This window comes from Vicia villosa, unplaced genomic scaffold, assembly GCF_029867415.1.
Source record: "Vicia villosa cultivar HV-30 ecotype Madison, WI unplaced genomic scaffold, Vvil1.0 ctg.001702F_1_1, whole genome shotgun sequence".
NCBI lineage: Eukaryota > Viridiplantae > Streptophyta > Magnoliopsida > Fabales > Fabaceae > Vicia > Vicia villosa.
Window position 1 is genome coordinate 432,182 of NW_026705703.1, and position 14,277 is coordinate 446,458.

The following is a 14,277-nucleotide window of genomic DNA, read 5'->3' on the forward strand; positions in this document are numbered from 1 at the left end:
GTGTTATTGTTATGTTGTTATTTCGTTGTCGAGTTGTGGTCGTTGTATGTTGTCGCATAGCATAGCATAACATTAAAGTTTGCCTGGATTTCCAATGTTCTAAGTTGGAGCTAATGCTCATTAAATTTGGCATGGATTGGCATGTTCTAAGTTGAAGGCTTTGCCTTATGCCTCAGAATTACTGGCAATGATCTAACTTGGGAGTTCTGCTCCATTTTTAAGTTGAGAGTTTACTTCGAATGGTACCACATGCATTTGCATAGTTTGAGTTGCATAATGAGTCGCATATCGACTTGTTGTGTTGATGAATGATTGTTATGTTAAGTTGATTATGTTGATGTCTAAGTTGGATTAAGTTGATTATGTTGTTGTTTAAGTTGGATTAAGTTGATTATGTTGTTGTTTAAGTTGGATACGTGGTTGTGAATTCATTGCTATGTTTTATTGATGATAGTTACGTTGATCCTCGTTGTAATTTTGAAGGAAATGTTGTAGTTGTGGATTACTTAGTTGTGATTTTGAATATGTTATTATGATTGATTATTAACATTGTTATTCTGATCTCGAGGTATATGATGCAATTCAACCTTGTTGAAGAAAGTCAACAGACGTCTTGCATAATCTCTGTAAGGAATCAAGCCAGGGTGGTAAGTTTCCCACTTGTCTTTGATTTGGTTGATCACAAGGGCTGAATCTCCATATATGTCTAGGATCTTGATCCTTAAGTCAATGGCTTCTTCGAGACCCATGATACAAGCTTCATATTCTGCGACGTTGTTGGTGCAATCAAATAGCAGTCTGGCGGAGAATGGGATATGAGTACCCTTGGGAGTGATGATGATTGCCCCAATTCCATTGCCAGAAGCGTTTACTGCTCCATCAAAAATTAGGCCCCATCTTGATCCAGGATCAGGACCTTCTTCAGGTAATGGTTCGTCACAATCTTTCATCTTCAAGTACATGACATCTTCGTCAGGAAAGTCAAACTTGAGAGATTGATATTCATCAATTGGCTGATGCGCCAAATGATCGGCGAGAATGCTTCCTTTGACTGCTTTTTTGAGCATGGTACTCAATGTCATACTCAGATAACAGCATTTGCCATCGGGCAATCCTTCCTGTTAATGCAGGCTTTTCAAAGACATACTTGATCGGATCCATTTTGGAGATTAACCAAGTAGTATTGTTGATCATGTATTGGCGGAGACGTTTTGAAGCCCAAGCCAAAGCACAACATGTTTTTTCGAGCATGGAGTAACGAGACTCAGAATCTGTGAATTTCTTACTCAGGTAATAGATGGCATGCTCCTTCTTACCGGTTTCATCTTGTTGTCCAAGCATACAACCCATGGATTCTTCCAACACGGTAAGGTACATGATTAATGGTCTTCCTTCAACCGGAGGAATCAATATTGGTGGTTCATACTTCCATTTTGGAAAAGCATTGCTTTTTGCTTTGTCAATGCATTGAGCTCCCAACTTGTTTCCATCTGAACACAAGCAACCCTAAAAGCTCAGTCACAACATGTTTAAAGTGTCTAACCACTCCAAGCATGCTTGTACCTTTCCTTGGAACCATGGATTTCCCATTCCTTCACAAACAAGCAAAGTAGTACAAATATCACATGTGATCTCCAAAGGATCTGATTCCTTCACCCACAAACCCTATTTTGCCTATAAATAGAGGGTCTTGCTTCAGAAATCAAACACACAACAATCCTCAATCTCACCCTCTCACTTGAAATTCCAAATTTGTGTCATTTGCATTTCACTAATCATTTTGAGTTGTGGAAGTTCTGAGTGCAAACTAAGCATTCCAATTGCTTCCACACATCATTTGTGAGCTGCTCATCACTTCCACCACCCTCCAAAACACCTCAAACAAAAAATCACCTTTAAACATCAATCAAAGAGTTGTGTATGATCTTCTTTATATTCTTATTGGCGGCCTCCACAACGCCATTCATCTTTGGTCTATAGGTGTTTACCCAGAAATATGGTAAACAAACGCTAGTTTCCTTTTTAAAGGTTACTTTTGCGGAATCAACTAGAATATTCCAGGACTAATTGCTTTCTTTGTTGTGTTACGTGTATCTAATTCGTATTTAAATGTAGCAATAATTTTACAGTAAAGAGCACTGAAATTAAAGGCTTTAAAGTAAATTGAAAACGATAAAAATGCAGTAAATGTGCACTGAAAGTAAAATGTAACGTAAATGATTGCGTAGATTAAATTGGTGCGCATACGTACATTTCAAAGCAGCACTCATTACTCATTTTGCACAGAGATTTGAGTTTTACTTGTGTTTTGTAGAAAATGCGGACCTTAAACTATTCATCTGAAACTTGCTTAAATAGTAAATATAAAATAACTACTACTAACGGTCGACTAATTACTAGCCAACACGTGTCTTCGACATGCAGCATCTCCGTCTGTGAGACTTCCACGCGTCTTTTAGAAACTGCTGAAAACCGTCTGAAACTGTTGCCTTTAACCTCTGATATCTTCCGACTTCAAAACTATGCTTGACAAACGCCTAAGTTTTCCTGCATACTTTAGTCGACCATACATGGCAATTTGCCAATTTTAGTCGAACTATCCATGGCAATGATGGCCTTTTTTTAGTCGAACAGTAGTCTTGACTAAAAAAGCCTCTTTAGTCAAACTGCTTTGACTTAGAATATTTAATAATCTCATGTATCTTAGACTACTTACCATTATTAGCAAGTCGAAATCCTAGGGTAACAAATTACCCCCCAAGCGACTTCTTTCGACTGATTTTACAAAAAGAGAAAGATGGCGTTTCGTTTTCTTCTTAGGTTTCGACTTTTGTTATCTCTTTAACGCCATGATTAATTTACGCATCCCCAAACACTAATTATTACCTAAGTCATAGGTAGTGGGCTATAACTGCTCCCCACTTTCTTGTGCCAGTTTCCAAAGCGTTTTGACGTGACTTTTTATTCAACAACTTCCTTTTCCTCACGATTTTACTGACGTCATTACAACCCCTATATATATATATATGAGCTTCTCTTCCTTTTTCCTTTCTTCATTTTCTGTTCTTCACAAACATTTTCAGAACTTCTTCTTCTTTAAACCCTTAAACATTTGCTTTCTTCGTTTCTTCAATACCTCAACAATGGCTGCAAACACCACAACCAACATGAATGCTATTGTTTATGCTACAGGCTCTAACCCTTTAGGAGCCATTATCTCTCGTGAAGAAGAAGAAAAAGGGTTGGATTTCGTTCCTCAACTAAAACTTACAGAAGCTAAAGCCATTATCTGGCAGAATTAGATGTTGATTCCTTTCCAGGTCACTGATAAGTTAATGGCCTTCTCAGGGCCTCTTCCAGATCATCGTTCTCACCCAGAACAAATTACGGGTTTCTTCCCCTCATTTCAAACCACAATGCCTGTAACATTTGATAAGCAACGCCCTCTCGACCTGAAGTTCATGGATCCTTTAGTGAGAGTGTTTCGTTCGACTCCAGCTCCTGGCAACAAAGAGTATCTAGCTTGGCCTAACAAAGTTCAGGCGAAAAACAACAAAGATGGGAGGAATTGGGCATCTTCGACGCTATCCAATTGTCCAGAAACGGTCATAGGGTTTGTCCCCCTATGCTGCTTGCTTCGTTGTTCTTCTGGGAAGGTTCTACTAACACCTTTCATCTCCCTTGTGGAATGATGACGCCCACTCTTTTCGACGTGGCTGCCATCACAGGGCTTTCGCCCTTGGGTGAAATCTTTGACCCAACTCTCCCAACGGAGATGAACTTCAACTTCACCAATGCTACTATCACCAAATATATGCAGGATCACTATGACAAGTCCATGGGCGAAGTTTCTGACGAAGAACATGTTGCTTTCCTCACTTACTGGCTTTCGTATTACTTATTTTGTCCAGGGTCGGATCAGATAGCTAAAGCTTATATACCCCTGGCTATCCAGATCCATGAAGGTCGAAAGGTTTCTTTAGGTAAACTTTTACTTGCTTATCTTTACCATAGTTTGGGTATAGCGTCTCTAAGAATCAAACGCCTTCATGAAACCCCAAAGCAGCTTTCTCTGTCAAGACCTTACTGGCTCTTACAACATTGGTTGAATGCCACTTTCGAGTCACATATTGGTTATACTGTCTCTAGGTCCATTATAGAGGTCATGTATGACCGGAGGGTCGAAGGCATCAAACTTGCCTTTCAAACTCCTCAAGACGAGTCAAACAGGCCCAACCTCCTCAAATATGTGAAAGTGTTTTCTGAATGTAAAACATTCATAGCTTCCATGGCTCCTTTCTCAAATCGGTGTTTTGGGCCAATTTGGTTTAAAGCCATTTTCCCTAGAAACACTCCAACCCTTCGAGCTCAATTGAATGCCATTTGGGCTGCTTTTCTGACTCCAACACTCCTTTCTCATCGCATTGAGTCGACTGGTAAGTGTTATGGGTTTGTGGGTTATCAACCCAAAAGCTTGTACACCCACGATGCTGACATCTGCTACTCTGGTCGACCGTTCACAGCTCGCAATCATCTCGACTGTTTAAAATTCCACAATAAACAATCTTTGGAACATCCCACCTTTACTTTCCAGAACTCCTACTTCACCACTAAAGAATTCAATGAGTGGTGGTCTGAGTATTACCAACTGTATGATGGAGATTCTTTTGTCAAAAAATTGAACACTGCATTCGACGTGCTGGAGGATCAAATCACTATAAGTAAGCATTTTCATATCCAACTTTATTTACTTATTACAATCTGTAGTGTTCTAATTTCAATTTTAGACCTTTCAGGGCCTGATCCTACCAACCAAGTCGAAGTCCCTGCTCCTAAACCAAGTCGAAAACGTCCCAGTACGTCGAACACTACTACAACTAGGAGAAACAAAGCTGTAAGAAAGGTACTACTTTTAACCTTCATCTCTTATCAATACTCAATCATTAATTTTTTACTCTCTCTTTAGTTGGTAGTTCCTGAGGATTCAGACGAAATCACATCTCCACCAAATCAGGAAAGTGAAGTTTTCTCACGACCTCTCTTCCAACTCCAGCAAAGAAACGAAAGGGTGTTAAAAACATTCCTAAAGTTGATGTCCAACCACAAACAATTCCAACCACAATCCCTTCTTCGTCTCGAACTCCTCTTGAGGTATAACTTAGCATAATCTTCTAGTGTATTTCTCTTAACAGATTATTTTCTAACACTTTTCTTCTGAACAGAATGCATCAACTGTCGACCATACTCAAGAGAAGATCGTCGAGGTTGCTGAAAAGATTACTGAAGCTGCTCCTGACTCCAACCTTTTTAGCCCTCAAAGGACTGACGCTTTTGGAAGCACCACTGATTCAGCTAATACTCCAGGTTGAAGCCGAACTGACCCACAAGACAAACCTATCGTCGACCAAGCTCAACCTGCAATTGGCAATGTCGAAACTGCTAACCACGCTTCTCATCCAGAGTACAATGCCATTTCTCAGTCCAAACAACATTTTACTGCTAATGACACTAACTCCAATAGTTCTCTTAGTCAGGAGGAAATTCTGAACTTGAAGAAAACAAATCCTCTAGAGGCTCTCCTTCGACTTCAAAAACTGAGGCAAAGTTCTCTTAATATTCCTGTTCAGTCAACTAATCCTGATGATGAGATCGACGCCTCCCTTGTCGATGCTATTTGCCAACTTCGAGCTCACCTGAATGAACCTGAATTTCTTACTGTTCTTGAGAGCTCTGAACATCTTGGTGGAGAGATTCGCAAGTTACTGGATTTACTCATTAAAGCTCCTCTCCCAGCAGTTGTTGCTCAATTATTTTTTGATTTTGAAGCATATTTCGACCAACTCTGGAGGGACCTCATCACCAAGAAAAACATTGATCGTCAAGCAAAGAACAAAGAGCTCAAGATGGAAAGGGAGTGGGATTTCAGTGCAGCCTCGACTAAAAAGGTTGAAGAGTTTCAGGAAAAAGCTTTAAAATTTTCTGACAAGGAAGGGCAAATCAACAATAAAATTGCTGATTATAAGGCCCAGATTGATGCTCTCAACAAGAAAATTTAAAATCTTGAACAAGAGAAAATCACTTTGGCTCAAACTGAGAAGATTCCTTCGCCTGAAACTGTCAATCAAGAGATTTTGAAGGGTCTTGGTCATGGTGAAAACGCTCTTAAATTGGAAGATAGCATTCGACGGCTTAGACAAGGCTTGTCTCGACTTGACTCTAAGAATGACTTTGAGTCGGCCAAGTTAGCCTACTTTAGAAATAACTTTCCCTCTCTGTAATTTTGTTTCCGTCTGACTGTCCATGTACTTTGTAATGAACATTTTGTAATGACTGGCCAAATTTTTAGCCATTTTAATACAATATTTTGGTTTTATTTTGTTATACGAATTTCTTGAAGTATAGGTTTATATTTTTTCAAATATTTACCATTTATCCTCAAGATTCGACCATCTGAATTCAATTCTTCAATTTCATATGCGTTGTTTGAAAACACTTGCAAAATTTTAAACGGTCCTTCCCAACTTGGGGACCATTTACCTAATAATTTATTCCTTTGATCCATGGGTAAAATAACCTTCCACACGTAATCATTCACCATGAATGTTTTCTCTTTTACTTTTTTGTTATAAGCTTTCGCCACCTTTTGCTTCTGTCTAATCAATCTATCTAACGCGACTAATCGTTCTTCGTCTAACTCTACTAATTCATCTAACATCATACTCCAGTATTCATCTGTCGAAAGATCGCTTTGTCGTTGAATTCTAGCCGACTGTAGATGAATTTCTGCAGGCAACACAGCATCATGCCCAAAAGTCAAACGAAATGGGGTAGTAGTTATTGCTTCCTTTGGTGATGTTCGACAGGCCCAAAGGATTTGGTCGAGCGTTTGATGCCAGTTTCTTGGCTTTTTTCCTACATGCTTTTTTATCAAGTTTATAATAACTTTATTAGCTGTTTCGACTTGACCATTAGCTTGAGCATAATAAGGAGTTGATGTTAACAGCTTAAATCCTGTCTCTGCTGCAAAAGCTTGCATCTTTTGACCAATAAACACTGATCCCTGATCAGTGGTAATAGTTTCTGGAATCCCATATCTGTAAATAATATGTTTTTGTACGAAACTAATCACTGCTTCTTGGCCAGCATTAATCAGTGGAATTGCTTCTATCCATTTAGTAAAATAATCTATTCTTACTAAAATGAATTTCTGTTGTTTAGAAGATGCAGGTTTAATTTCTCCTATTAAATCTAGAGCCCATCCTCTAAAAGGCCAGGGTTTGACAATAGCATGCAACTCACTAGCTGGAACATGTTGAATACCTGAAAACTTCTGGCATTCGTGGCACCCTCTTGCGTATTCAATACAATCTTTTAACATTGTCGGCCAATATAAACCCTGTCTAAACAATAACCACTTCATTTTATAGCCTGACTGATGAGCCCCATAGGCACCACTATGGACCTCTGATACAGCCAAATATGCTTCGGCTTCACTTAAGCATTTCAACAATACACCTTCAGTCGTTTTCTTGTACAATTCATTTCCCAATATCACATAGTTTAAAGCTCTGTATTTAATCTTTCAATCAGTTCCTCCAACTGGATTATTTAAGTACTGGACTAATAGGTTTCTCCAATCAGAAACTGCCATATTATCGATAGCAAAAATTTCCAAGGCAGCAAAATTTTCACTTTCACTTTCACTTTTAATTTTGTCTTCTACCCCCCCAAGTTTTGGTGTCGACAATTGTCCTATCTTATCCAACACTTCATTAGTTTCCTTCTCTTTGACTTCGACCATGTCTTCTAACTTCCGTTTGGAAACTCTATATCCTGAAGCAATTTGTGCCAATTCATTGACAACATAGTTATCAGATCTTGGTACATGCAAGATCTCAACATAGTCAAATTTCTCCAACAAGCGTACCACTATTGCATAATAAACTATCAAATTTTCTTTGATGCATTTATATTCTTTCTTAATTTGTCGAATCACAAGCTCAGAATCACCTCGGATTTCAACTCGCGTTGCCCCCAAGTCTATTAGAGCTTTTAAACTAGTTATCAAAGCTTCGTATTCGACTTGGTTATTGGAACATACACCATTCATTCTATAGTGGAACTTAGTTGGAAGTCCTTGAGGAGAAATAATCAAGACTCCAATTCCTGATCCATTTTTATGGCTGGAACCATCAAAAAACAATTTCCAATTAAGTTGATCGACCAGATTTTCTGATAATTCAACTAGTCCTTGTTCGACTATAAAATCGGCCACGATTTGTCCTTTAATAGCTTTTAAAGGAACATATGTTAAGGAAAATTCAGTTAGCGCTAAGGCCCATTTACCAATTCGACTATGCAAAATTGGTTTAGATAACATATGTTTAATAACATCATAATGAGATGACACATACACATCAACAGGCTTTATATAATGCTTAAGTTTATTACATGAGAAGTACAAACATAAACATAATTTTTCAATATCATTGTACCTAGTTTCAACATCTACTAAGGTTCGACTTAGATAATATATAGCTCTTTCGACGCCATTATCATCCTCTTGGGCTAACATACTCCCAATTGTCGAACCAGATGCAGCTATATACAACTTCATACTCTTTGTCCTATTGGGGGGTAACAAAATAGGAGGCTTAGTTAAATATGCTTTTATTTGGTCGAACGCCTGTTGATGTTCTTGCTCCAATCTGAACTGATCTTGATTCTTGAGCTTGACAAGTGGTGAAAATATCTTCGTTTTACCACTTAGATTTGAGATAAATCATCTCAAGAAATTAATCTTCCCCAACAATGACTAGAGTTGTTTCTTTGTTTCTGGCGCCTTCAGCTCCAAGATTGCTTTCGTCTTGTTCTGGTTTATTTCAATACCTTTCTTGTGAACTACGAAACCCAGGAAATCCCCTGCATGTACACCAAAAGCACATTTTAAAGGATTCATTTTTAATCCATATTTCCTCATCCTTTCAAAGGACTGTCGAAGATGGTCTAAATGACCATTCTCAGAATTAGATTTTATTACAATATCATCGATATAAACCTGCATAAATTTGTCAATAAAATCATGAAACATGGAATTCATAGCTCGTTGGTACGTAGCTCCAGCATTTATTAAACCAAAAGGCATCACTACCCATTCATAAGTACCTAGAGCACCTGGGCATCGAAATGCCGTCTTAGGCACATCTTCATCAGCTATAAAAATTTGGTTATAGCCTGAATATCCATCTAATAAGCTAAGGTATTCAAAACCTGCTGCAGAATCGACCAACATCTCAGCCACAGGCATAGGATATTCATCCTTAGGAGTTTCACTATTTAAATCTCTGAAATCTATGCTGTAATACGGTGAACTGACTTTTTATAATCGAAATGTGCGGTAAAGCTAGAGTCGCCACCGACTTTTATTTTATCCAAACAAATTCGGAAAGGCAAAAAGAAACAGAAAAAAACCTTTTTAAGAAATCTAAGTTCGGGGGGTAATTTATGCAAAGGGAAGGTGTAAGGCACCCTTTGCATCCATGGTTTTCCATGGGCTCTTAATTGCTTTGCTTGCTCGTTTGTTTTTAGAAAAAGGTAGATGAAAGAAAAAGTGGACTTTAGCTCGTAAATGAGCGTAGCCAATTTTCGAAGAATTGTGAGAAAGAATATTAAATATGAGCATTGCAAGGCAATTAGGGGCAATTACCTTAAACTTAGATGGTAGGTCTCTTTTTAGCCTTTCAGAATGAAAGGGTCTACCCTTGCCATAAGAGGGCGGGAAGCCTTTCGTTTGGAGGTTGAAGGGTCGTCGAAGCATCCTTTGCCATAAGACTGTCCCATGCCATAGAAGGGCAGGTAGTCTAAGGCAAGGATCAGAATAGCCTTTCTCGTAGGCAGCCAGAAGATACCTCAGCCTTTTTCGTAGGCAACTTCCGAGGGTCGAGGTCATGTTACGTATCGAAGGCAGCATCATTTAGGGTCGTATGACCTTTAGTATTCGAGGCAGCATGGCCGAGGTATCTTCGAATTCGAGGGACGTGGCTTATTCTGCAAAAACACAAAGGCAACAGGCAACAAGGCAACAAGGCAACAGAGAGGTTACCCAAAGGGTGCGTGTGTGCAACAATCACGTGATTATATTCAGATATTTATCTTTTAATTAGTTATTCTAATTTAGTTTAAGGCTTGCACTCCCTAACATTACTAACCACGCAGTATATAATAAAGCAATAAAGGGGAAGGGGACAATGAAACCAGCGGATCCGGGTTTGACACAAGTAATAATAATAAAAGGCATAAAATAAAATGAGGTTTAGGGTTACCAATGACGTAGCTTTGGCAATTGATAAACCTGAAAAGGAGGAAGAACAAGAAGGCAAAGTACAGTGAGTGCATTATTAGTTCAGAAACAATCATAGTTAACTCTAATCAATAAAATAACAATAAAAGAAAAAGGGTAAAAGAAACTTAGCTTTGATTGACGAAGGTTGATAGTCGGAGGTAGCCTGAAGCATTGACTCTGACCATCTGAGAATTGACAGAAGAATAAAATACGGTGAGTGTATGGCTAATTCAACGACAATTAAGACTAACTCTAATTTGGAGGGAAGAAACAAAAATAAAATAGAATGAATATTTAAAATAAATATGAAATAGGACTTAGCTTTTAATTTGACGTGGCGTGCAGTCGGAGTGTATTTGAAGCAACTCTGAAAATTTGACACAAAGGAGAGAACTGGAAATGCAGACCCTAACAATAAACCCCTAAGGTTTATTTATTAAGAAAACTTGTTGTGACCTGAATGCTAGAATCATGTATGGTCGAATACAATGCTCACGATGGTATTACCTCGCAAAAACACGAAAATGGGAAGTACAAATATATACAATAACACAAAATACTAACACTTATTAGTTACAATTAACAAAGAAAAAATATAAAAATAAACATACTAACTTTCAAAGAAAATAATCAATTAAAATGTTTTTAGTATATTGATATAAAAAAATCTAATTACTAACATGTATTTTATTTGTTAAAAGATCTAACTTATTTAAGTCTAATAAACTAACTTAATTAAAAATTTAACTAATAAAACAAAATAACATTAAAGAAAAATACAATTAAAAGAACATAGCACATGGACGATGTCTTCCTGCCATCAATTATTTTGACTTTTCAAAACAATATAGATCACCCAATCACAGCATGACATGTGGCATGTTTAAAATAAATTAAAAAAAAAACTAAATAACACTACACACACGTAATGAGAGGAAGAGGTAATTTCCTCTTCTTTCTTCTTCCCTATACCTACAGTAATACTTCCAAAGAAATTCACAAACCAATATGCAAGGAATATTCATCAAACAGCAACGAAACTAAGCAAGATCGGGAACAACGAACGGGAACTAACCGAGTTACGTGCGTGAGGTTGATGTAGATCTGGGGCGATATGGTGCCGTGATGCCGTCGTTGATGTTTTTGACGTTCGACACGGTGGTTGCGCGCAGCGAAGCGGCGGACTCACGGTGGGGCTACGATCGGAGGGGTGAATGCGCCGTCAGACTTATAGGCGGCTCCGAGTTGTTGTTTAAGTGCTCTATGCCGGCAGCGGAAGATAGGAGACGGTGATGATGATGATGTTGTAACGTCGGAGATCCATGAGGCGTTGGATTCAAATCGGAAGTGGTCGGTGTACGCCTCTGAGTTGTTTTGTTGAAGCTGAGTGTTGGTTGTGATCTTGTGCGATTTCCATTTTTTTTGCACTTGTTCTTGTTCTTTATGATATAGTGCTGCAAGACAAAAACAACAACAAAAAAACAAGTAAGGTTGCTTTGAATACTAATGGTGTTTACTCAAAGAAGATGAATGTTGGTTCAATGAATTTGTGAAGGAGTTAGTGTTTTGCAGGTAATTGATTTGAGGATATTGGTGATGAACGGATGGTTCTGCGATTTTGTTGTCATGCTTCCAGTTATTATTTTCCTGCAAAATAAGTAAAGTCATTGAATACAAATAATGCATGAATAAACATCGTCATGGCAGCAAGTCCATGTGAAGCTGCTGTAAACGTCTTGAAGAAAACGGACTCCTATTGTACACGTGAAACAGAGGATGGGTTCAAAGGTTAGAGGAAAAATAAATAAGGGTTCGGATCAGGGATTCCAAAAATTCTCTCCTCTAAGGGTTTATTGTTAGCCTATTTATAACAAAAACTCTAGGTTTTTCTGATGTCCTATTTGGGCTTTATAAAAATGGATAATGGACCTTGAGAATTCTTTTGGCATTTGCACCTCACCTAAAAAAACAAATATAACAAAACTAGATAATATGAATTAGTAATACTATCTTTTTAAAATTCAATTCAAATTGAATAAAATTTTAAATTTTAAAAAGATTAGTAAAATACGTATAAGTTATTATTAACTGAATAAAAATGCGCATGATGAACACATATACTTTTTGAATGAATGCAAAGATATGTTAATATCTTAATGGAAAGATGCGCATGAATGCAAAGTTTCAGTCAGTAGAAGTAAAATCAGGAGGGCAAATTTTGGGGTATGACATATGCATATACGAAGGCTACCATTTTTCTTTATTACTGGCACTATATTAGCTAACCATTCGACGTACCTCGCAGTTCGAATAAACTTGCTTTTCAGCAACCTTTCAATTTCCACCTTGATTTTTTCCATCACCTCTGGTGCAAATCTTCTAGGAAGCTGCTTGATAGGTTTCTTTCCTGGGTTCAAAGGTAGTCAATGTTCTACCACACTTCGACTTAAACCAGGCATTTCATTGTAATCCCAAGCAAAACAATCTTTATATTCTTTCAAAAGTCGAATTAACTTGATTTTTAAATCACTTGTAAGTTTCGTACTAACATACGTAGGTCTTTTAGTAATTCCGTCACCCAAGTCAATCTCTTCAAGAGGATCTTGAGCTTGCATTCTTTTTACTGATCCCAAAGGATCCATCTCGAAACCCAAGGGTTCGTCATCGTATATCCCATTAAGTCTTTCGATTTGGTGATCGACTTCTGGATTGTTTTCACTTTTTACAATCATGGCTTCAATAGCCATATTTTCTTCCATTTCGGCTTCTATTGTAAAGTATAGAGTGTATGTCGTAAGACCAATGTTTAAGTAAACAGAAAAGAAATTGCGAATGAAAACGAAACTAATGAACTAAGAAATCCTCCTTCTAGCCATCTATAACATTAGAATTGTGAGGCTCTTCAGGATGGACGAACTCAATGATCCCTTCTTCAATTAAATCTTAGATCTTATGCCTCAACGGCACACAATCCTCTGTATCGTGACCAAGAATATCAGAATGATAAGCGCACCTAGCATGATGCTTGTACCCGGGAGCGGGATTAGCTGGAGCTGAGTATGGAGGAAGCAGAGTTATCAAGCTCTGACTAAGAAGATGTTGCAAAGCTTTAGACAATGACATGTGCAATGGGGTAAATGACAGTTTAGGCTTGGACTTCCAAGTACGTTGATCCTTCTGTTGTAGTGTCGGGGCTTGATTAACCAGGATTTCCCCAACAGTGTTGGGTTCCTTTTTTCCATCGTACGACTTCTTTGTGTGATAGGAACCTGAGGGTGCCCCATGTATCTTCCCGTTTTTAATCCCATTTTCAATCCTTTCACCAATGACCACCAAATCCGAGAATCCTGAAGATACGCTTCCGACCATATTATCGTAGTATGGTCCTTGCAAAGTGCCCATAAACATGTCTACCAGTTCTTCTTCCAGCAAGGGAGGTTGGACTCGAGAAGCCATTTCTCGCCATCTTTGTGCATATTCCTTGAATGCTTCGTCCTTCATTTCTGATAGATTTTGCAGTTGCAGCCGGTTGAGAGCCCTATCCAAGTTGTACTTATATTACTTTAAGAACGTGTTAGCAAGGTCATTCCAACTTCGGATATAGGATTTCTCCAACTGCATGTACCAATCAACAGACACTCCGCTTAAGCTATCTTGGAAGAAGTGTATCATCAGCTTTTGATCATGGGCATAGGCAGCCATTTTTCGCACATACATGCGCAAGTGGTTCCTTGGATATGTGAGTCCTTTGTATTTCTCAAAGTTGGGAACCTTGAATTTGTGCGGGATAGTCAAGTCTGAGACTAAGCTCATTTCGAAGGCATCCATATCGAAAACATCGTATCCTTCTACCACCTTTAGTCTCTCCTCTAGCGCCTTGATCTGTTCATTGTCCTAGGAATCTTCCCTAGAGTTGGGAAGAGACTGCTTCGTTT